Source organism: Grampus griseus (assembly GCF_964374135.1).
Source record: "Grampus griseus genome assembly, chromosome: 18".
Classification (NCBI taxonomy): domain Eukaryota; kingdom Metazoa; phylum Chordata; class Mammalia; order Artiodactyla; family Delphinidae; genus Grampus; species Grampus griseus.
This window is the reverse complement of record NC_139012.1, coordinates 74083751-74107808: the sequence shown is the minus strand read 5'-3', so window position 1 is coordinate 74107808 and position 24058 is coordinate 74083751. Positions and strand designations below refer to the sequence as shown.

Here is a 24058-nt window from a genome sequence, read left to right as displayed (position 1 = left end):
ATCACCTCTTTGAAGTTATAGACATGAATAGACGTATATATAGATACACATATGAAACCAGATTAATTAAGGATGTAGTTATTAAATATGTGTGTTTATATATATATGTGGTATTAATACTGTGTATGTGGATGTATATATACATTGGTGGATATGTATAAGGGTGTGTGTGTGTGTGTTATGTAATTGTAAAACTTAAGCGAACTATGGTATAGGAACATTTTTGTCAATTTTGTCCAAGACCAAAAAAGAAAAAAAGAAAAATGTGTTTGTGACGTAACATGGAAATCTTTTAAAGATGAATTTAAAATATCAACTTGCATTTGAAGTTTGTGTGAGCTCCCCGGGACAAACACTTCTCTGAGGTCCACCTCTCCCCCTAGACCGTGGAATTGACTCTGACCATCCCAGAATACGGATCTCTAGCCTGTTTGAGAGGAGAAGCTGTTTTGCACTTTCCAAAGCCTTGTGCACTCCTCTCTCGGGGTGAAAGGGTTGAGGTGATAGAGGAAATCCCAACAAGCCAGGCCCACATCCTGGGAGCCTGACAGCTCAACTGCTTCCTCGCTGGGAATCTCTGGGAACTGAGTAGAGGAGCAGAAGGGAAGGGGTGGACCTGAGACCGTGGCCCTGCCTTTCACTCTGTGAGACCCTGCTTTCAACTCTTCGGGTGTCTACCCAGAAGTGGGATTGCTGGGTGATACGGTAATTTTTTTTGGGGGCCACACCTTGCAGCATGCGGAACTTCCCCGACCAGGGATCTAACCCGTGACCCCTGCAGTGAAAGCGCAGCGTTTTAACCTCTGGACGCCAGGAAAGTCCGATCACATGGTGATTGTATGTCTGATTTTTTTGAGGAGCCTCCATGCTGTTTTCCACAGCAGCTGCACCTTCAACATTCCCACCAGCAGTGCACAAGTCTTCTAATTTCTCCACGTTCTCACCAACGCTTGTTATTTTCTGTTTTTTTAATACGGATTTTTTTCTTAAAGATGAGGAACTAACTGGGTTGTAGTCAGCCTTTCTCTAAACTTGTTCTGAAGCTCACCTCCTCAGAACCATATTATAAAAATGCAGACTCCTAAGCCCACCCCAGACCAGGTGGGACCTCAGAGTGTGAGCTTTTAAGCAAACTCCTGTGAGCACCGCCTCCTGCACTCCCAGGAATGCCTCCTACACGTGGGACTGCAGAGGTTTCAGGGAGACACGACATTCAGCCCCCTAAAAACCACAGCGTGGAGGAGAACTCAAGCCACACCCATCAAGATAATCTTATCACATGGATTCACGTGGCAGCACAGATTAAAAAAAATCACAATCATTCATATTGTTTTTTCAAGTTCTCAGTCTTTTCAGCCGCGATCTACTAAAACATCAAATCAAGGTCTGGAAACATGACATTTTTAGCTAAGGAAATGCTCTTGATCAAAACCAGATTTTTACTGGTGATCCTCGAATGAAATAGCCCATTATCAGCTTCCTACAGAAATCTCCCCAGAGCTATTCTCAGGCAGCAGGGAAGCAATCTTCCCCAGGACCACTTCCCCGGCCATCACACCTACTGTGATCTGAGTCATGCCTTTTGTCTTGTGCCTGGAATTTGGGGATGTTTATGAAAATCTGTTGTAAATACTAGTCATAATTCCTCCTTTCACAAGATTCTTTATTTCAGAAAAATGAGTAGCCCATCACGTACAAACGTCATATCACTTCCAGCCCCATTGTCACCTGGAAATATTCCCTCTTCCGTTTTACTAGAGATTATTTAAAGGTTTTTGAGAACAGTGTGTCATAGAAATCCTCCAGCGAACTTAGTGTCTGGGTTGCCACCAATCATGTTAAAATACGCTTTTGCATCAGCTGTACCTACTTCAGCTTTTGAGGGCAGAAAATGGAGTTTTGTGTTGAGAAGTAAATGCTAATGAAAAGCAAAATATCCTTTTAATGCAGACTCCTTGAGTTTAACGTCTGTCTACTTGCTTCACTTAAGTTCCCAAAGCAGGTGGAGACATAATTAACACATACATCATGATGATATTTTCTTTAGCACAATAAAACCTTATTTTCAAATTAAACTGCTCTGATATTAAGCGTTAACATTTTAAGGTAAACATGTTGTGCTGGTTCAAAACTTTCAGAAAATAGAGAATAGGTCACTGGAGATTTCTTGCCAGGTGGTGTCTCTCAGCTTTCTACTGATGCCTTCAGATATGGATGTTCAACTAGACCAGATGAATATAGCAAAGCAGGACATAGTCCAGACTGCCCAGCTAGTCTCAAGCAAAACAAACAAAGCAAATGAAAAAGACAACATTCCATTGAATCCCTGTAAATAGAAATACCTGCGCACGTTGTGTAAACCGTCACTTATCCCTGTTTGTACTTGGCAGATGTTGGTGGAGGGGGAAGAGATAGTTAGAAATAAAATGGTCAGATGTGTGTGTCTAATTAATAGTCTGGGAGAAATAAGTGTACAGCTTATAGAAGCAAGTATTTAAAACTGATTTTTTAAAGAAAAAAATTATACTTTTAGTTTTTATAGGGACATACTGAAATGGAATTGTCCAAAGTAAGGGCAGTTCCATTCATGCAAATACCAGCTCTTTTGAAAGGCTCTGAGGCAGGTGAATTATTACCTGGGCATTTGGTGTCAATTTGACTGTTTGACAACAAGATGGGAAAGAAGGCAGGCTGGGAAAAGTTGGTCTTGATTTTTAGTTCTGTTCAATTGAAGATGGTAGCAAAGGCATCTTTCATGGGTAGTTTAAAACTCTGGAGAACAGAGCTTCTGAAACTAGGGTGCGTACGTATCACCCAGGGACTGTGTTAAAATGCAGATTCTGGTTTAGCAGGTCTGGGGCAGGGCCTGAGAGTCTGCATTTCGAGGAAGTTCCAGGTGAACCCTATATTGCTTGTGGGAGGAACACACCGAGTAGTCAGAGACTATAGCTCTTTGTCGTGCTGTCTTTTGGCCGTTCTGGAGCATGTTGGATCTGTACCCAAGTAACTGAGAGAAGCTTTGCATCTCTCACAGCTGCAGAGCAGAAAGCCCTGAACAACAGGAAGATGGGTCCAGCTAATAACCTTAGCCCTCTCAGCTGTCCACCTGCTTGACTCAAACCGAGTCCTTGTTTTGAGATTGACAAGTGTGCTTTATACTTTCTAGAGGGGTTACAGAGTGCAAACGAGATTGGTATGGATGGCAGATGACTCGCCAGCTTCCTCAGAGACAACAGTGTTCCCATTTTACAGAGAAATCCGGGCCCTACAGACGATATCCTCCTTTTGGGAGAAGCCCTTGGGGATGGACAGTGCCATGAACATTTACCTCTCAAGATGAGCTCCCATTTTTCTTCCCATATTCCTGGTCCTGCCTGTTCTTTTATTTCACAAAAAGTGTTAGTTAAATTTTATCAGGAATGAGAGGTCATTTTGTCCCAGTGTTCTGTCATAGAGAAATTTAGTGAGTCAAAGATCAAGGCCAAAGTCTGAAAGTCCTGTGTGGAGAGGTTGCCGCCTAATCCCGAAGTCTGCCAGGACTGAGTTTTTGCCTATTGCACGATTGCTTTCATTAAGAAACATGTTTCATTGAGTCACAGGGTTGTGGGTAAAATAGTTTCCAATTTCTCCCCTTCCTAACGTCCACATATGCCACTCCTCTGAGGCTGCAGGGCCTGCGTGCATCTGGCGACTTCAGGCTTCAGCTGTTAAGCTCTTAAACTGGTAGTTGCACAGTAGATTTTCGGTCCTTGTCTCTATATTCACTGGCCACACCAGCTCCATCCGGCCGTACCTCTTGTACACACCTACTTACCGAAACATTACCTGTCATCAGTCTTGAGTCATTCATCAAGCAGGCCTTTAGTTTGAGATCCACACAGTTAAAGGGGGCCTCCTTTTTTTTTTTTTTTTTATGATTACGAGCTCCTGTTTCTGACATTAAATTTCCTTTACTCAATGTCTTAGCCATTAGGACTGCACCTAAATAAAGAGTCCAATTTTCCTCCTCTCTGGGCACATGCTAAGTTTGTATTTTATTTTCTCTTTAAAAGTTAGGCTTATCGTGTGACTTGTGTTGGCCAATGAAATGTGGATGGAAGTTATATGTTACTTCCAGGAGGCAATATTAAATGCTTATGCACAATTCTGTTCCCATTCTTCTGGTATCACAGAAGCATTTCCCTAGAGGGATCTTCTAGCAACCCTGCAGCCGGGCCCCTGGATGGTTACGTTGAGAGGCACACCCCCATCACCAAATCCTGCACTCCACACTACACATGTAGTATGAGCTGCAAATAAACCTTTATTGTATTAAGCCCCAGATGTGTGTGTGTGTGTGTGTGTGTGTGTGTGTATGTGTGTGTGTTGGGGGGTGTTTGTTACAGCAGCCTAACCTATTCTATCCTGACTGCTCCACTGGCATTCAGCTGGTGGTGTAACCCATCATTTGTAAGTACAGAACTGCTAGGAAACGGCCTTTAGATATCATCTTCATTTTCTTTCTTTCTTTAAAAAATATTTATTTATTTATTTATTTGCCTGCATTGGGTCTTAGTTGCAGCATGTGAGATCTTCATTGCCTTGTGTGGGATCTTTTAGTTGCGGCATCTGAACTCTTAGTTGCAGCATGTGGGAGCTAGTTCCCTGACCAGGGATCGAACCTGGGCCCCCTGCATTGGGATCGTGGAGTCTTAACCACTGGACCACCAGGGAATTCCCTTGTCTTCATTTTCTATTGTAGGATGGGGGTTGGGAAGGAGGGGACTAGTTCTTTCAAGCTTAAGAAGACAGTTATCGTAACCACCGTGAGGAATCACTTCCTCATCTCAAACAGCTGGCTGATAGGAACAGTAAGAGATGAAGTTCTTGTACGTTGTGAGGACTTCACAAATATTTATTTATTTAAAAAACACTTTAGGGCTTCCCTGGTGGCGCAGTGGTTGAGAGTCCGCCTGCCGATGCAGGGCACTCAGGTTCGTGCCCCGGTCCGGGAAGATCCCACATGCCGCGGAGCAGCTGGGCCCGTGAGCCATGGCCGCTGAGCCTGTGCGTCCGGAGCCTGTGCTCCGCAACGGGAGAGGCCACAACAGTAAGAGGCCCGCGTACTGCAAAAAAAACCACAACCCCCCCCCGCCAAAAAAACACACTTTAATATGTGTACAGCATGTTCCTGATCATTCTTCCAACGCCCCCCTCAAGGGCACATCTATCCTGGATCTAGATATATCCAGTCTTCAATGAAAGCTGTTAAAAGAAAGACACATGTAGTAAACCAGCATCAGATTACACTCTCTCTAGAAGGAGGATTGACTCAAGTGCTCGGGGGTAATCCTTTTTGGGGGGGAGGCGAGGAATCAGGTACCAGGCCCACTTGGTTACTGTACTGTCTCTGCTCCATTTGGAAGTTAGTTCTGGAGCCCTGGCCGGCAGGTCCTGCTTGCTTCCTCCTGGCATGACCCGCCATTTCTTTGACTTGGTGACCAAAACCTTCCCCAAATCTTCCACTCGCTGTATCTCACCTCTGCTGACATGGCCAGTAGCTGATAATGAAACACTGGGTCATCCGTGGGCATTCCTTGTCATGATTTTCTCCAGTCCTTCCGGGGCTTGAAATTAATGCCAATAAAGAAAATATTAGTTCTCCCTGATGTTTTGAATGGCGGGCTTAATTGTTTAGGCTGCAACTCAGAAACCAAATATGTCAGACGGAAAAAAAAATTTTTTTAATCCTACATGAGAGGTAGTATTAGAAAGTGATGAGATTTTGGCTTCTGAGCTCAGACTGCCTGAGTCTGAGTTCCACTGTGGCACCTACTAGCTGGGTGGCCGTGGGCAGCTTCCTCAGCCTCTCTGTGCCCTAGTTTCCTCACCTGTAAAATGGGGCTATTGTTAGCGTATCTTTCGTTGGCTGCTGTTGTGAGCATTACACGAGTCAACACCTGCAAGAAGCGTGCTTGGGAAACAGCAAGTGCTTAGGAAGTGTTAGCCCAGAAAGGAGGAAAATAGCCCGACTGAGGGTACAGGCCCCGGTGTCCACTCCTCTGTGGCCTTAGGCAAGTTAATGACCTCTTTAAGCTTCAGTGTCATCGGCTGTCAAAGGAGGATAATGATAGTACCTACCTCATTGGAGTTTGGTGAGGTTGAAATGAAAGAGTATGTGTAAAGGTCTCAGCAAATAGCGCTGGGTCACCCAAAATGCTCAATAAATACCTGTTATTTTACTACTACTACTATTATTTAAAAATTTTTTTAAAAGTCTCAGCATTAAAGAAAACTCTGCTATACCTCCTTTCCAAACATCCTATGCTTTCCTCTTCTTTTGGCGGCATTTATCCAACAGTTTGAAAGATGGAATTCCTGGCGTTGTCCAGTTTTTCTTTGATGGGGTAGTTTCTTTGATCCCGGAGAATACAATGTTTATGTTGGCTGTCAACTGGGCAACGCCTAGGAATTATTTTTTAAAATGATCTCATGTAGTTTCCCAGAAATTCTCCGAAACACAAACGTTTTTAGGGGCAAAATAAATTTGAGGCTTCCATTAGTTCTTTAACACACCTTATAACCCATCTCCCAGATGCTAACATTTGCCTACACACCCCGATACTTTGCCAGAAACTGCATGGTTGTGACATCTAAGATGAGAATTGTTTGGGTTCATTCAGTACATTCTTTTTGGTTTGAAGTATGTTTTATACTGGAAGTTGAAAAGAATTACCTGTGTCATATTTAGACTACAGTGATTTGTTTTCCTATCCTATGTACTTACCCAGGTCTATTTCCTACTTTATTTTACAATTACTCAAAGAGCATTGATTTCAAGGCTTCTGTGAAATCTCCAAATATTTCAGAATTAGGTTATTTACTGTACCTTCACACTTCCAAGAAACACCACATTCATCTCCGTTCCTGAATCAGAAAGGTCTCTAAAAATATCTATAGGTATGGAAATAAATTTATGATGAGAAAAACAGCATCTCTTTTTATCTCTTAACTCTTAGAAACGTATAAGCAAATGTACTGGTTCAAGGCACGTCTACTTCTCTCAAAATACTACCACCAAGTTTCTTCAGGAATAATGCTGTCTCACATACTTTCAGAAACAAGCACTCCTGCATGGAAAGCCTTTGCTCCTCATTCTTCTGGGGATGTTCCCCTTTTAGGAAAGTGCTGACCCATCACCTGGCTGCAGTCACACGCCTGCAGTTTCTAACAGAGCCACGTGCTGGCAAAGATCAGTGGGGACTCTGGCCGTTCTCAACGTCCCTTGTGACTGGACAGGGCTCTTTGCAAGACCAGCAATGTCTCTTCGGTTGAAAGAGTTTTTGAAGCTTCAACAAATACCAAATCACTAAAAAAGTTTGGTGGGTAGGGCTTGCCTGGTGGCGCAGTGGTTGAGAGTCCGCCTGACGATGCAGGGGACACGTGTTGGTGCCCCGGTCCTGGAAGATCCCACATGCCGCAGAGCGGCTGGGCCCGTGAGCCATGGCCGCTGAGCCTGCGCGTCCGGAGCCTGTGCTCCGCAACGGTGAGAGGCCCAACTCCGCCACAACAGTGAGAGGCCCGCGTACCACAAAAAAAAAAAAAAAAAAAAAAAAAGTTTGGTGGGATCCCCACACCACGTGGCGACCTGGCAGGATTCATCAGAAGGAGGCTGGCTAAGACAAAGTACCAGCGAAGTTGGGTTCATTCGGATCAGAACAGAAGAGGCAGCTGGGACTTCAAGGAGAACGATGAGCTGGGGAAGCGGCATCTAACGAAGGAGCATGTGAAAAAAGCAGGACATGCGAGTGCTGTGCATCCAGGGAAGGAAGGGCGGAGCCGGCTGAATGCGACGGGAAGTCCGCTTTAGTTGAACATGAAGGGATGGGGGAAAGTGATCTTCAGAAGGAAGCATGGCGCATGGATAGCCGCAGCCAGCGTATCGTAACTGAATAATTTGCTGTTTGGGAAGACGGAGAAATTGTGTGTGTAAAGGAAGCCACGATCCTGCAACTCGTTCAAAGTGTACCCCCTTTGCCCAGCCCCACGGCCCCAAGTGGGTGGCGGCTGGCGTGCACCTCCACCAGGGGTCACTGCGGTCTACGCAAATCTGGCCATTCCAGCCACGGTCCTTCCGGTGGAGCTGCGGACAGAACGGAATTATCTGAGAATGGCTTACTTGAAGGTCTCAGTTGCACAGGGCTCAGTGTGTTAACTGATGTCCTCCCCTCCGCCCCGAGGTACCATCCTCTGCATCATCTCTGCAGTGGGTGCGGTGCCCAGTTAGGCTCTTCCCAGGGGATGGAGCCCCGTCTCGCACATCCGTGCATAAACACCCTCAGCTACCTGTCCCTTACCTCCGCTTCTCCTTCTGGGCTCTGCTTACTTCTCCAGAAGGCTAGTCTGCACTGCAGCCTCTTCCTCAGACCCACTGCTCTCCCCTGCCCTTTCTTCAAAGTCTTCTTCCTTCGAGCTGATAACACTGAGTGGGGCAAACTCAGATTTCTGCAGCTAAATTTTACTGACTAGCTGATCCTCCACACTGTGACAGGGGGATGTTATCTATTTCTTCTCAGGAAACCTGAACACCTAGGTGGGAAAGGCCTGATTTCCTGGAAGAGCACTTCTGGAAAGACCACCCCCCCAGGAAATGAAATAAACTTTTTATCCAGGTACTTCCTGTTTCCTCAGTTTAAAGTACTCCCTCCCCTTGCCATACTCTTGTAAAAGAACTTCAAAGCAGGGCCTCCCAGGTTTGGGCTCCGATGCTTTTTCCTTTTAACTCTTTGTGGTTTACTCTAATTGGGCATTTAGTTATCCTACAGAATGGTCTGTGGCTGTTCAAAGAACGCGATCATTAAATGCTATTCAACTAATTTCTGCTAATACTCTTGTGTGTATCCAATCTGAACACATCTGTTATATTATTCTTGTGGTTTGTGGCTTCAGAGGAGGATGCATGCCTTGTTGAGATGTCCTGTGAGATGAAAGGAACACAGTGGATGATACTATCACTTCCAAATGTAAATAGTTATATTTATTTATTACAATTTGCAAAAATGTATACCCATTACACCTTCACTTGCAAAACTATGATCATTTCTGTTTCTCCATGGCCCAGTTTCAGTTCTACATGTAATCATTCTCCTGGAGAGGCACAAACAATGATGACGTTTAAGAGTCTCAAGGTTAGGGAGTCATTTCATAGATACAAGTTTTTTTTTTTTTTTAAACTTCATAAAGCTAATAGTTCTTGGAAGGAACATGTAAAGAAGCTATCCATCATGTAAACCTCCTTATAAATAAATCTGTTAGAGGTTGGAAAGATCTTAAGAAAAGGAGGCACAAGAAAGGTGAGCTATGTGAACTTGGGCAAATTCCCACCTCAAAGAGCCTCATTTTCCTTGCAGAATGGGAGAATGAAAAACTATTTCACAAAGTAGTTTGAAGATCAAAATCCAAAGGAGATGATGCATGGGGAAATGCCTCATAAAACTCAAATGCAAAGAACAAATGTCAGGTACTAATACTGTTTTGAGGGAGGCAGACGCAAAAATGCTGCAGGAGAGGAGCATGAGGATGGGTGGGGACAGGGTAGACATCTGGATGGTTGAGCACCCACAGTGTCAAAAAGAGGGACAAAGAAGTGAGGAGACCCTGAGACAGACTCGTTTACTTCATGGCTTGGTACCAGGTATGGCTCTGGGGGTCAAGTCAATGATGGGTGGTGGTGAGAGGTGGTGTTTCCTAGTGCATGGGATTTGATGTCAGAAGAGCTGGCACTGCCAGTTGACAACTTGAAGACTTTGGGGAAGTTTCTCAGCTCTTATCCCTCAGTTTCTGGTCTGTAAATGGCAGATAATGATAAGTGGTATTGTCAGCATTAAATGGGAATAACAGAAAATTTGACTTTGTAAACTAAAAAGGGCTGTGGTTATTCGATTGTAGATCAGCAGTGATTGACCAGCTCAGTCTCTGAAGTGCAGCAGTGGTACCAGTCCACACCAGTAGCCATTGTGCTCCTCACCACCATGTGCTCCCTGTTTCACTTAAGAATGTCCTTAAGGACTTCCCTGGAAGTCCAGTGGTTAAGACTTCGCCTTCCAATGCAGGGGGTGCAGGTTCAATCCCTGGTGGGGGAGATAAGATCCCACATGCCTTGCGGCCAAAAAACCAAAACATAAAACAGAAGCAATATTGTAACAAATTCAATAAAGACTTTAAAAATGGTCCATATCAAAAAAAAAACTTAAAAAATATAAGAATGTCCTTATGGAAGCAGAAAAATTAGGTTTATTAAATGTCAGCCCTTGAGTACCTGTCTTTTCAATATTCTCTGTTATGAAATGGAAGTACACTTAAAGTACTTCTGCTGTATGATGGTTACATGCATAAGGAAAAGTGCTCATTCAGTTGTTTGAGATGTGAGCTCAACTAGCCACTGCCTGCCCTCGCCCCCACAGAACAACAATTTTACTTAAAGAATGATTAACTGTCAAATTATTGTTATTCAGTCCTGGGTATTTGAATACCAGAATATTTCATATTGTTTCCCTTAACACAGAGGAGTTTTACAGAGGGAACTATATTCAATATCTTGTAATAACCTAGAATGGAAAAGAATTTGAAAAAGAGTATATATATATATATATGAATCACTGTACTGTACACCTGAAACTAATACATTATAAGTCAACTGTACTTCAATTAATATTTTTAATTAAAAAAATACATGGAAGTTTTAAAGTTTGATGTAGTCCCATGTATCTATTTTTGCTCTTTGTTTTATATCCAAGAAATCCTTGCCAAGTCCAATGTTATGAAGCTTTTCCCTATGTTTTACTCTAGGAGTGTTATAGTTTCAGGCATTATATTTAGCTTTTTAATCAATTTTGAGTTAATTTTTGTTCATAGTGTAAGGATCCAACTTTGTGTATGTGTGTATGTGTGTGTGTGTGTGGTTGTCCAGTTTCCCCAACACCATTTGTTGAAGAGACTATCCTTTTCCTATTGTCAAAGATTATATATCTGAGGATTTATCTCTGGGCTTTCTAGTCTATCCTGTTGGTCTATATGTCTGTCTTTATGTCAGTACCATACTATTTTGATTACTGTAGTTTTGTAATATGTTTTGAAATCAGGACATGTAAGGCCTGTAGCTTTGTTTTTCTTTCTCAAGATTGTTTTGCCTATTTGGGATTCTTTGAGATTCCATATGAATTTTAGGATGTTTTTTCCTATTTCTGCAAAAAATGCCACTTCATAAGGATTTTGACTTTGATAGGGATTACACTGAATCTGTAGATTGCTTTGGGTAGTACAGACGTTTTAACAATATTAAGTCATCCAATCCATGAACATGAGATGTCTTTCCATTTATTTATGTCTTTTAAAATTTCTTCCAGTATTTTGTTTTCAGTGTACAAGTCTTTTGCCTCCTTGGTTAAATTTATTCCTAAATATTTCTTTTTTTTTTTGATGCTATTGTAAATAGGATTCTTTTCTTAATTTCATTTTCAAGTTGTTCATTAGTATATAGAAGTGTTTAGAATTGTTAGTGTATAGAAATGCAACTAATTTTTGCATGTCAATTTTGTATCCTGCAAGTTTGCTTAATGTGTTTATTAGTTTCAACAGGGATGTATGTGTGTAATCTTTAAGGTTTCCTACAAATAAGATCATGTCATGCAAACAGAGATGAGTTCACTTCTTCCTTTGTAGTTTAGATGAAGTGGAAAGAGTAGACATCCTTGTCTTCTTCCTGATCTTAGAGAGAAAGCTTTCAGTTTTCCACTATTGAGTATGACATTACCTGTGGGATTTTCACATATGGCCTTTATTATGTTGAGGTAGTTTTCTCTTTCTAGTGTGTTGAGTGTTTTTATCATGAAAGGGTATTGAATTTTGTCAAACGCTTTTTCTGTATCAATTGAGATGACTGTGTGGTTTTCGTCCTTCATCCTGTTAACGTGATGCTTTACAGTGACTGATTTTACTGTCCTTGCATTCCAGGAATAAATCCCACCTGATCATGGTGTATAATCTTTTAAAAGTGTTGTTGAAGTTGCCTTGTTAGTATTTTGTTGAGGATTTTTGCATATTTTTCAGGGATATTAATCTGTAGTTTTCTTTTGCTATAGTATCTTTATCTGATTTTCTTATCAAGGTAATGCTGGCCTTGTAAAATTAGTTAGGAAGTGTTCTCTCCTTTTCAACTTTTTGCAAGAGTTTGAGATGCTAGGTGTTAATTCTTCTTTAAATGTTTGGTAGAATTACTAGGAGTATAGCCTGTGGAAATAGAGTCTAAGGAATACTAAAAGACACAAAAAAAGGCAATTTGCACAAATATGTTTATCATAGCACAATTGCTGGTAGTGAAAAATTGGAGCGACCCAAGTAACCAATGCACAGCAAATGTTAAGCAAACAATAGTACATCAGTATAAAAAAAACTCTACGTAACCATTAATGTGACAAGTATATAGATTATATTCAATAAAAAATGAGCATACTCAATAGTTTAGAGTATAACTCACTGATTATAACTCTAAAAATTCAAGTTTCAATATTGATCAGAATGAGAAACATTTCAGTTGATTTTTTTTTTTTTGGTAAAGTGGTTATGTGCACATTAACATTTATAAGTGATAGACAATCACTGCAGGACTATTCAGGTCTGGATACAAATAGGCCAGGACGAGCCATGTCAATGTTGGTGGAGGCCTCTCTGGGTACTCCCATCCACTCTCTGGCCTCCTATCTCCTCACGGTCTGGTCGGAGGGAGGAAGGTAGGGCAGGGCAGTTGTGGGGCTCCCATAGGCAAAGGCATTGACTGGGGGTCCATGAGGAGGGCCAGCAGAAATTGGGGTACCAGCTGGGGTTGCTTGGTTGACTTGGCGATATGTCACACGTCATCAGGTCCCTCTGGTTATTCCTGGATTGGCAGGGCTAAGGGTTTTGCAGTCCAATCCAACTATATTTACTCCACATTTCCTGAGTGCCTCTGTGTGCCAGGTGCTTCACGAGGCCTTGTGGCGGCTCGTGGGGCTGCATTAGCTAGGGGCCCTGCCCATAAACTGCTCTTATCTGAAGAGCATAAGCAGATACCAGGGAGTCTCCACCAGCCATGAAATGGACGGGCAGTGATATTTTAGATTCTTGAAGATAAAATGTACTGATAAACCCTACTGATTAATAAGTTGTCACGCTTTGGGGGCAATCGTTGACTAGGGCTGCTCTCGGGTGGCCTGACACCTGTGTTTCAGTGATTCATTGTGTCCCAGAGTAAGCTATATTAAAAGGCTGGGGAGGCTCAGAAGGGAGGAAAAGTGACCAAAGCAAACCAAAACGGCAGCAACGCAAACAGGGCAACCTAGTCATAAATTGTATGACGTTTTGGAGGAAGACACGAATGAAAAGAATTCTTTTCCTGAAGGTAAATGTTTTGTTTTGTCTCCAAAGTATTGTTTCTTCCTGTAGCAAAAAAGTTAGGGCAAGATGCAACTGTCCTCAAGGTCAGCTTTAGACATTTTCCAATGCAAAAAAATTAATGAGAAGAACTGTGTTGTTTTGTTCTACATTTTTGTAAATCACTTTAATATCTGGCTTGATAGAAGACAGCTGGATTCTCATATCTGCTTCTGCATCCAGTCTGTTGTGATGTCACACATTAGGTACAACTCCAGGTACACCGGTGCGAGAATGAAAGGGAAAAAGGCAAATAAAATCATATTATTTTGAAAGTAGTTTTGACCTCTTCTATCCACTGAAATGGTCTTGGGGATGCCAGGGGGCAGTGTTTTGAGACCCGCTCTTTAGAGGATCCAACTCTTCCTGGGGCTGGAGGGGTCACACCCCCTCTTTCGCAAACCTTAGGGCACTTGAAAGACCTGTTCTTTCTTCTCTGGGTCAAGAATAAATGCAAGTTTCCAAGACTCAAAGCCACGATTGCTTTCTGAGAGGAGGGTAAGAAAACCACTTCTCATTATTTTTTAGTGAGACACCCGTGGAAATCACTCCTGCAAATCTCTCAGTTGGATTAGTTGCTACAAAGGGACTGCAGATGGTGTTGGGTGAGGGTGGATGAGGAATGGTTTGGAAGGAACAGTACAGAGGGGGCGGGGGATGGGAACTGAGCAGGGGCCCCCTGGGAGGGCTCAGGACACACTCAGGTCCCCATTAAAACTGGGCTGTCTGAATACTGTTACACTCCCCTCTGGTTTTCTCCTTGCCTAATCTTTTCCTGAAATTTCTCTTTCACACCCACAATGGGGGCAGACACAGGGATCTCCCTGGCCTCTCTCCTTTATCCTATTCCATTTCCCTCTCTCTAGACTAGCATACCTTGCTATCCAGTTGAAATCTTAGTGCTTGTGTGGCCTTGAGCAAATTGTCAACTTTTCTAAACTTCACTTTCCTGATCTGTAAATGGGAGATTATAGCAGTATCTACCCCGGAATACTGTGCAATCACACAAGAAAATGCATGCAAATCACTTAGCACAGTCAGCATCTGGCATGCAACAGACACTCATTCACATTAGCCATTATTAAGAAGCATCTCTGGTAAGGCCCCTGTGAGGTGTGAGAACCAATTGACACTTCTTCTGTAATACAGGGCTTTACTTCATATCCCCTCCATAGTTTATTAAAGGCCTCCAAAGCAATAATAGTTCGAATTTTGTTTATATCCTACCTGGGGGTGGCAAGTCTGGGAGCATCCTCTTGTGCCAAAGGCTTCAGTATTCACCTAATTATCTTCAGCAGCAAACACTGGCCACAGTAATCCTATTGGCACAACTCCTCCCTTTCTTGCTGCTTCTCCTCATTCTTTTTAAACCAAGACCAGTCTTAGGCTCACCTGAAATTTATCATGGATCACACAGCAAGTGCAGAAATGCAGAGCCATTTCTCTATGGATCATTTCCACTCAGCTGCTTGCTTTTCTCCCTGGCTTGCTGGGCTGGGGGATGGGGGAGGGGGGTGATTGTGGCCACAGCAGCTGCAGTCCTTCCCTGGGGCTCCATTCCCCCGAGGCAGAAGGAGTTGAACCATCCACTTGGTCACAAGGTCCTCGCCACCCTTTGCCCAACTGCTCAATTCTGAGGCTAATTTGGCAGAAAACAGGACTTGCATTGAGTTAGTGAGGATCAGGTCTTACGTCCTCTCTTATAGACATTTTTCCTCATTTCTTTATGAGCTCAGGTTAATAAAGTAATAGACCTTTATTAAAAAAAGAAAAAAAACCCTTGGGGATTCCCTAGCGGTCCAGTGGTTAAGACTCTACACTTCCACTGCGGCGGGTGCGGGTTCAACACCTGGTCGCAGAAATAAGATCCCACGTGCCACTCAGCCAAAAAATCAAAAACAAAAACGAAAACAACAGCAACAAAACTTTTTTTTTTTTTTCAGTTTATCATCCCAAGGTACTCAGATTTGACAACTGGATTATTTAGGGAGTTGTCTATCAGTCACTTATCCAACATATATTTCTTGAGAGTTTCCCATGTTACGGACATAATTCTCTGTTCTGGAGATCCAGCAATGAACAGGGCAGACAAGCTTCCATCTCTGATAGAAGAGGATGAGGGGCAGAAAACACACAAGGAAGCAAACCGGAAAATAGCCTGGAGGCCAGGTGTACCAGGTAGAGATTTTGGTTAATAGCAACAGAAACCGACTTTGTTTTAACAAATGTTGCAGGGGGTACTCATAGAATCGAAGGAAAGGCTGAAGAATCAAGATCTGGAAGCTCCCAAACCAGAATAACTTTGAGGATCTAGGAAACTAGAAGTGACTGACAGACGGACAGTATCTTTTCAGCACACCCACTCAAACCAGTCAGGTACTGCCTTCCCCCCCACCGCCCCTGCTTCTTCGTAGCTCCTTCTGAGTCAAGATCTTTGCCTGGAGAGAGGGCAGCTGGTTGGTCTAGCTTGACTCACATACCCACCTCTTGGGCAGGGGAGGGCAGGCCATCTGTATTGACAGTCCCTCCAAGATTCTCTCAGATGGTTAGAGTGGTAACTCCCCAAACCAAACGTGGGGTGCTGTTGCAGAAGCAGGAGAGATGGCTCCCAAGCAGACAAAAAGAACAGCTGTGCCCCAGTTTAAAGCAGTTTCATAGGAGAAGCCTAGGTAGCGGTTTTAGCTTAGGCGGGCGTTCCAAAAATGGACGTGATTTTGGTTTGCATTAATTAGATCCATCTGGGTTTCAAGGTGGAACCAACCCCACAGTTCCCTATAATGGTGAGAATAGGATTGAGGATCTAAGTTTAGTCATTTTGAGAAGGACACTGACAATTTAAAATTTATCAGGATCGTGAAGGATCTGGGAAGCCTGATGTATGAAGAATAAAGAAGCTGCTGTAAATAGTCCAGAGCCCCTCAAAGAGAGGCTAGTGCCTCACTATTGTGCTGTAGCCTAGAGTTAAATAGGAAGTTTCATTCCCTCTCTAAACATAACTTATTATATAATCTTAGTCTATCAAAGGAAAGCTTTAAAACAGTGTCTCAAATTTGCTATTTCTGCACATTTTTGTTTATTCCTCTGTAAAATGAATTTGAGCCAGATAACCTTTGGAATCTCCTCCAGTTTTAAAATTCTGTGCTCTACAAATCTCATCATCTTTATCAAGCTGTTATGAGATAGCTATGTTATAAAAAAATTTATTATTAACTTGGTAACTTTGCTTGCCGAAATTTATTCTGTAATATTTTTGTTTTTTCCAAGAGTGTTCAATTAATCTTCATAATCTTCCTTTAAGTAGAGCAGAGTCAAATGGAACTTCTTCCATTTTAAAGATCAGGAAAGGAGAAATATAGTGGTTCATAGATATGGGTACAATACATGTCATCTTGTCTATTTACACTGATGTATTATTCTTGTCCCTTTTGTAATAATTATACATCAGACACTGTTAGAGAGTCACGTTGTGAGAAGATTATTGTCAAAGAGGAAATTTTATATTTATCCAAAAGTTATCTATGGGGCAAGGTCTATTTGGTTATTTAGTCATGCCAAAGTCTTAAAAATAGTTAAGATGATATGTGAGCATAGAACTCAATGATGAAACCTAAGATCTTTCAAGAGGAAGAAACAATTACAATTTGCAATTCAATTAGAAAAACACAATTAAAGGAATAAGAGTGTCTCTTCTCCAGCTGAATATTAAAGTTCACCACAAAGGAAAGCCTCGTGTGCAACACAGTTGTGGCTAGTTAACTACAGTATGTGGTCTGGAGTGAGTGCCAGCTCAGGGCCAGATCATGAACTCTACAGGAGCCAGAGATCAAGGGTCACTTATGAAGCAATGCTTAGAATCACGTAACTTGTAAATGCCTGTCTATTGCAATATTTCACAACACACAATGCACTCCCTATCTTTTCCCTTGACATTCAATATGCAATTGCTCAGAAATGTCACATGCTTGGACTTATTAATAAAGAATTATTGGGTTTCCCTGGTGGCGCAGTGGTTAAGAATCCACCTGCCAATGCAGGGGACACAGGTTGGAGCCCTGGTCTGGGAAGATCCCACATGCCACAGAGCAACTAAGCCTGTGAGCCACAACTACTGAGCCCGCGCTCAAGAGCCCACGGGCCACAACTACTGAGCCCACCTGCTGCATCTACTGAAGCCCACACACTCTGGAGCCCGTGCTCCACAACAAGAGAAGCCACCGCAATGAGAAGCCCACACACCGCAACGAAGAGTAGCCCCTGCTCGCTGCAACTAGAGGAAGCCCGCGCACAGCAACGAAGACCCAACACAGCCAAAAATAATAAATAAAAATGAATAAATTTATTTTTTAAAAAAAGAATTACTGATACGTTGACAATGAACTGAATCCAAGGCAAAGCTGACTGGTCTCTGCAAACAAGCTGAATCAATTCCCAAGGCGCTGGGCAACTAAGTTTATCTTCCTGACCCTGGGATAGAATGAAAAGGTCAGACTGCAGACCCCACGTCTGGAACAGCGTGACCTCAGAAAGAGCAGGAGGATAGACGTCAGTCTTGCTTGAGTTCTGGTCTTCTTGATTTGCCTCTGCCACGGGAGCTGTGTGACTCTGGAATCTTGTGTAAGATTCTGTACTTCTCTGGGCTTTATTTATTTCACCTGTAAAAGGAGTGAAGCAGTCACTCCCCAAGGACGTTGTAAAAGTATCACAGATTAGGTGATGGGAAAATATGATGGTTCTATGCACAGTCGGCGTTCTGCTTTCAGAGCAAATCTGCATTCAGGTAAAGGGATAGTCTTTCCCATCCCATCTGCTGATCTGACAGGTATGCCCTGCAGGCCTTGCCCTGGTTATTCTTTTGTTTTGTTTTGTTTTCCTCTTTTTTTTTTGGCCCTGATCCATAATTGAATAGGTGTGCAGGTCTGGGTCCCTTATTTATGCTGCTCACGGGCCCACTGCGCCGGGGTCAGGGTTTTCTGCTCTAAGGCATGGATGTGCAGGAGCTCTTCTGCTGGGCAAGTGTTCACAAGCCCGTGTCTCTGAAGCAGCGGCTTCCCCTTGAACTTGGCCGACACCACAAGGACGCGGAGGCTGGACGCGCAACAGTTGGGAGTCGTGTCCCCCACTTCCACGTGCTCCATCTCCAGGTCCCTGTGCAGCTTCTCCCTGGAGGTGCTGGGCGCTGAGTTCCACTGTGGCCCCAAGCGGGGACGAACTGCAACTCGGACCCCTGCCGCACTGATATTCTTTGGTTTTTACTTTTGTCTCATCAGTGGTTGTCAAGACATATCCTCATTTCAACAGTCCAGTGTTTACACATTCTGGGCACTGTTCCAGAAGCTGGGGATACAGTCATAGACCGAAAACTCTAGAAAATTCCTGCTCCCGTGGACATTCTAGTAAGTGCAGACTAATATAATACATCAGGTGTTGGCGGTAAGTGCTTGGAGGAAAAATAAAGCTGGTTACAGGGTCAGGTCCCACTTAGAGGGGGATGGGGATGCTGTTTTAGCTGGGGAGGGTCTCCTTGAGAAGGTGACATCTAAAGAGCTGTGCGTGAATGAAGGGGGGCGTCCCCACAGTCTCCGGGCAAGACCAGTCCGGGGAGTGGGCTTGAGGTGCTTTTGGACAAGGCACCCATCTTTCCATTCTGCACTGGCCCTGGTGCTCCTCGTGGCCGGGAGGAGTGTCATCCTCCTTGGCCCTGGCCTTGGGTGGCCCCTCCTGGGGAGCCTGAGTTTAAAACCCTGCTGATACTCTTGCTGCTTTTCCTCGGGTCCTGTTGCCCTCTGCTGGGCAGACCAGGTGTTAGCGCTCCCTCAAAGTCAGTGAAGAGAGTGCTCCCAAATCACGAATTTCAAAACCCAATTTGAGGGGATAGTTGAATCATCAACGTTCTCCCTCTGGGCTTTGAAGCCTGCTGCAACTTTCAGTAACCGATTCCAAAGTGAATTGCCTTGTAGGTAGATGGGTTTTGTTTCAAAACAAGCAATCACAAACCTTAGTATCCAGACCTAAGATGTAAAGTACAGCAGAAACATAACATTTGGAACTGTTGGCAATACTGTTTTATTGCGCCATCTTGTAATATTGCTTACTGTGTATGAAATATTCTTTATAATTAAAAAGTTATTGGAAGGGACCCACAGTTTAATGGTATCTGTGTCCAGGATTTAAAGAACCTAATAACTCCAGTTTCCAAGTTCCATATATCTGGTGATTTTTCATTTTATTGGACATAGGGGGAATTACCTAGGGACTATTTATTTAATGCTTGTAAGACATCAAGAATTTAACATTTAACCATTAAATCACTGCCTGTAAGATAGCCTCTCCTTTTGGCAATGATGGTACCAGAACCATGGGAAAAAAGTCATTAAAATTGGACTTCTGCTGTCTTTAACTATTCCACCGTGTGTGTGTGTGTGTGTGTGTGTGTGTGTGCGTGCACGTGTGTGTGCAGTGTATGTGAGCATCAGTGAAAGGTGAAAGATGAGCTTCCTCTGTGTGCAAGGACAGGGGTGTGACGAACACAACTAAGGTTCCTGTCTAGACTCTACTGCAGTCTAAGCGCAGTGCCACAGGCTTCATCTGCCTTATCTCATTTAAATTTCACAGCAGCTTTGCAAGAGAGGTATTATACGTCCCACAGAAAACTGAGCATCAGTGAAGCTAAATATCTTGCCCAAGGTTGTTAATCTAGTAACTGACAGTCTGGAAACAATGCCCCAACCACCTGACTCCAAAGCCCCATGTCCTTCCACTATGCAGTGTGGCTGCCTGATGAATGGCTCTCATCCTGAGTAGTTCTGTACAGAACTAAAGTCCTAAGGACCTAACAGATTGTGCAATGCAGTGGCACATTTCAATTTGCAGATGGCAAAATTGCAGCCCCGGGGAATGAAGTGACCTGTTCTAAGCTGGGTATTAAGAGGAAGAGCTGGACTTGGACCCTAAGTCTCCCTACCCCTAGTTCAGTGCTCCTTCCAATATATCAATGTGCTAGGATAACTTAGCTATAGAAACTGGGGAGAAGTTTTTAATCCCCACTTTCCTATCTCCTTTGTGGTCTTTGGGCACTCCAATAACTACCTAGCGTGGGAGATATAAAAGAATGACCTGGTATAAGAGTTTAAATGAATTATATATTGGTCGTGGTCTCACAGAAAGGAAAGAGAAAGGAAGCTACCCAAATAGGCTGCCCACCATCACTTTACTATCACCCAGTGCAACCTTCCAATCAGTTGATCAATCAAGCAATAGGTACTGAGCATCTTCTATGAGCCAAGTACCAAGATGGGTGCTAGACAACTAGAAATGAGTAACTGCCAATGGGGGACTCACAGTCAAATGGGGTGAACAAACATGTAAACAAAAGTACGTTGCAATGCAAGTCCCATACATACTGTGCTACGGGACCACAGGGAGAACAGCAGCAAATTCCCCTTACAGAATCCAGGAAGGCTCCACCGAGGGACACACCTTCACTCACAGCAGGATACCTTCAATACAGTGATGCTATTCACACAGCGTTTTTCTAGTCCTTCTAACAGTGCAGTATGCCTCCTTCAATTTCAACTTGTATAGATAAGAGGATTGTAAGATTATCTAGGAAAAAATAGTAAAAAATTTTGTGAGTGATTGAATTATTTTGGTTAATAAGGAACAGAGCTGTGGGTTACTAAAAGATTGTGGTGAATTTGAATTCTCTAGAGGAATTGGACAGCAAATGAAAGTGTAATTTCAGCTTGGTTAAACACAAAGTAATTGGGATAGTTAAATTGGTATGCCAATTTAATTAAAAATTTAAAGCAAAAACAAAGCTGTTAGCTAAAAGGGTGACTATTATATAATCTTAATGAGTTTTCAATTTAAACATTTTTCCAATTAGAATTGGGATTAATTTTTAGGGGTCCTAGATATATCACACTGAACTCAGGAAAAAAAATAAGAGGGTCTAGGAATGATTAATACACCTCTCTTATTCCAGATAGATTAGAGAATTACACACTTTTAAAGTTTTATAAAACAGAAAATGGAATTGATTATTTATTAAATCTCAGAATTGGGAAAGACTGTTTAGGTTCAAAAGGAATAGAAGAGCAACAGGGGGAAAAAATGTACAAACTTAACTAAAAATGAGTAAAATTTCCCTATGTGTAAAATTAAGAAACACCATCAAAATACAAGACAAACTCTAGCGGGGGTGGAGTGATAGTTACAGCAATAAACTAATAATTATATAAATTATATGAATATTAATTTATCTATTAAAATTATATAAGCTAATGATTACAAAAAATGATAAGAAATTCTCTAACACGCTGATAGATAATAGATGTGTTAGTCAGCTATTATTACAATATTACTGCATAACAAGTCCCCTTAAAACTCACTGGCTTTTAACAACAGCATCTATTCTCACACAAGTCTGCTGTTTGGCTGACTTAGATTGCACTGAGCTGGGTGACTCTGCTTCTTCAGGCTCCAAGTTTGCTGGGCTTGGCTCCAGGATGCAGTTTGGGTACAGGTCTGTTCCAAGTGTGCTCATCACTCTAAGGCCAGTGATTACCCAGGGCTGGTTGTCATGGTGACAGCACTAGTGCAAGAGATGCACCAATCTGAGCAAGCATAATTAAAGCCTTTTGCTTGTGTCATGTCTGCTATTGTTCTATTGGCCAAAGCAAGTCATATGGCCAAGCCCAACATCATTGGGGTGGAGAATGGTACTCCATCCACACTGGGAGGGGAAGCTGAATTAATCTAAATGATCCCAATGGGAAAAAGAAATAAACTGGCAACCCACAAAATAGGAAACCCACAATTAATAGACATATGGAAAGATGAGCAACTCTATTAGTAATATAAAACGGAAATTAAAACTGCATTGAGGTAGCACTCATTACTTATTTATAAAGAAAGTGTTAAAATGAAATCACTCACAGTAAAAATTCTTCCCAACAAGAACTACATGAAATCCAGATGGTTTTACGGATGAGTTCAATTAAATTTTCTAGAAACAAATTATTTCATCTTATGTAAATTCCTCCAGAGGACTGAAAGGGTGGAAATATTCCTAATGCACTTTAGGGCATCAAAACAAGGAAAGAACACAAGAATAAGGAAAATTGCGGTTCAATCTCACTCTTAAGCGTAGATATAAAAATTCCAGGTAAAACATTACTAAACAGAATCTAACTGTGTAAAAAACATAGCATAACATAACGAACCCCTGAATAGCATGGCTTAAATAAAAGAGAAGTTTCTAGTGTGGTTGGTCTAGGCTGGCAGACAGCTCTGCTTCAACAGGTCATCCAGAGACCTGGGTTCCTTTTACTTTGTTGCTAGGTCATTCCCGAGAGTCCTGTACTCATCTGAATCATCAGAACTGGGTCACTTCCACATCAGTGTCGTGGTCAGCACAGGTGAGGAAAAGCTGAGTCCAGGGAGAGCAGTGATTCTTTCAGTAGGCGCTACCTGGAGGCTGCACCATCACTCCTGGGGTGAGTAGAATCTCTTTGGGTGGCTGTGTGCCCAGGAAGAGATGGATGGATTTTTGGAGACAACTGGCAACCTGCTACACTAGGAATACTTTTAACAAAAGATGTGCAAGATCTATATGCAGAATATCATAAGGTCTTATTGGAGGACATTGAAGAACGCCCAAGAAAATGGAATAATATTCATGTTTTTGGAAAGGAACACTCAGTATCATGAAGTTGTTTATTCTCTCCAAATTCCAAAGAAAATCTGAAATGGAATCTTCATTAAAATTGACAGGTTCGGGCTGCCCTGGTGGCTCAGTGGTTGAGAATCCGCCTGCCAATGCAGGGGACACGGGTTCGAGCCCTGGTCTGGGAAGATCCCACATGCCGCGGAGCAACTAGGCCCGTGAGCCACAACTACCGAGCCTGCGCGTCTGGAGCCTGTGCTCCGCAACAAGAGAGGCCGCGACAGTGAGACGCCCGCGCACCGCGATGAAGAGCGGTACCGCTCGCCGCAACTGGAGAAAGCCCTCGCACAGAAACGAAGACCCAACACAGCCAAATATAAATAAATTAATTAAAAAAAATTTGACAGGTTCGTTCTAAAGAGTCAAGAAGCATAAGGTAGAAGAACTTGCCCTAGCTGATACAAAGACTTACAACCTTGTAGCCCTGCGCCGCCGGGGAAGTTCCTTGCCTATTTTAAAATGAAGACTTCTTCAAAAAATACCATAATGTAAATGTAAATTAAGTCATTCATTGGGAGAACATATTTGTAATATATACAATCAACAGAATTAGAATCCAGAATATGCTATGAACTTCTATAAATCTATAAGATAAATCACTAAATAGAAATGGAAAAATGTGCACAAGAGGTGGACTGGTATTTCACAGAAGAGAAAATATGTAACCATATTTTCGTAACCATGAGAAGACGTGTTCTATTTCATTAGTAATCAGGGCAATATCAAGTCAGACCACAGCAAGATGTTATTTTATACCCACAACAATTGCTTGCCAACAGTGAAGAAGTCTGACCATGTCAAGTGTTGGAGAGAATGAGGATAAATGGTATATATTGCTGGTGGAAATGTACATTGGCACAGCTGATGTTTCCGTTGGTACATTGC

The 24058-nt window shown here is 42.6% G+C and overlaps 1 pseudogene across 1 annotated transcript; it reads right to left on the bottom strand.

Moving 5' to 3' along the window:
• Positions 1–18371: 18371 nt before the first annotated feature.
• On the bottom strand, positions 18372–22933 carry LOC309835928 (bolA-like protein 2; annotated as a pseudogene). Its single transcript has 2 exons — positions 22918–22933; positions 18372–18632 (listed from the first exon to the last, which is right to left on the bottom strand). The product of its transcript is annotated as a bolA-like protein 2 (transcript).
• Between the last annotated feature and the right edge of the window lie 1125 nt (positions 22934–24058).